Below are 1,201 nucleotides of genomic sequence, written 5' to 3' on the forward strand. Positions count from 1 at the left end.
GAACTTTTGCTGCTCGACGCTCAACCAATCAGAGAAGCTGATCTGGGAGCTGACAGGGAGACAGATACAACTTCTTCCCCACTGCCATCAGACTGCTGAATGTTGTGTAAAATGGGTTATTGTATTGTATTCTATTATATTTATTATATTTTATCATTATATAAAAAAAAAATAAAAAAAGAACTGTAAATTTACAGCCATTTTTACTATTTTTCAAGGTTGCACTAAAAAATATTGAAATTGTCCAGAGATATGTTCTAAACAAAGTTTTACAAGTTTTACTGTCTAAGTCTAAGGACACTACTAGTAATCTGGATGAACTGACTGCACAGATGAAGTTTTCAGGACTTTCTCACTTTAGCATAGATTCAAACTACTTTTTACCCGCTGATCACAGCTAATATAGCCGCCATTGTTCCAGGCAAAGAAAGGATAGAGCTCCACTCAACGCGCATCAGACCCACTTTTTCCACCATGGAATGCCAATTTATTTAAAAACATGTGACTTCTGACACGTAAACAACGCGTGATTAATAGAAAAAAATGAATCAGAAAACATGAAAGAAAAAAATAAATCTCCCAAATATTTTGCTGAAAGATTCTGAAAGTAAACGTATAAACATATTTATATACATATATATATATTTTTTAATTAACACAAGTGACATAATTTAAGGTTGAAATAAATTAAAAGATAAAAACATTTTTCTGTACCAATTTCCATACCAGTAGGTGGCGGTAATGCGCACCTTCAGTTTATCGGCAACTGAAAAATACACTTCAAGTAGCAGAAGAAGGTAAGAGAAGAAAGTGGTATGCGCTACAGGCAAACAAACCCCATCTTTCAAGAATCCCTATTTATCAGTGAAAGTTTTGCTTACAAATATGAATTTTATTTTTGATGTACTCATATGCAGGCCCAAATTACTAGCGCGAGGTCGCTTGGGCACAAAATGTCTGATCCCCCTCTTTTTAAATCCAGGAATATTTAGACCTTCATGCTTGAGTCCTGGCAGGTTTAACAAACTAAGGGCTGGATCTATCAAAGGTTTGCGTGTATAAAAACGTGAGCTATTTCACTGCGCACGCTAAAAAATGTACAAACTGATCTATCAACAGCGTGCTAAAAGGATTTGGTCTTTAAAACGTGCTAAATAGCGCCTCTTATCCCCTTTTTCTGCAATGAATATGCGATATGGGG

This window comes from Cyprinodon variegatus, unplaced genomic scaffold (genome assembly GCF_000732505.1).
Source record: "Cyprinodon variegatus isolate N-32 unplaced genomic scaffold, C_variegatus-1.0 Scaffold1274, whole genome shotgun sequence".
Classification (NCBI taxonomy): Eukaryota; Metazoa; Chordata; class Actinopteri; order Cyprinodontiformes; family Cyprinodontidae; genus Cyprinodon; species Cyprinodon variegatus.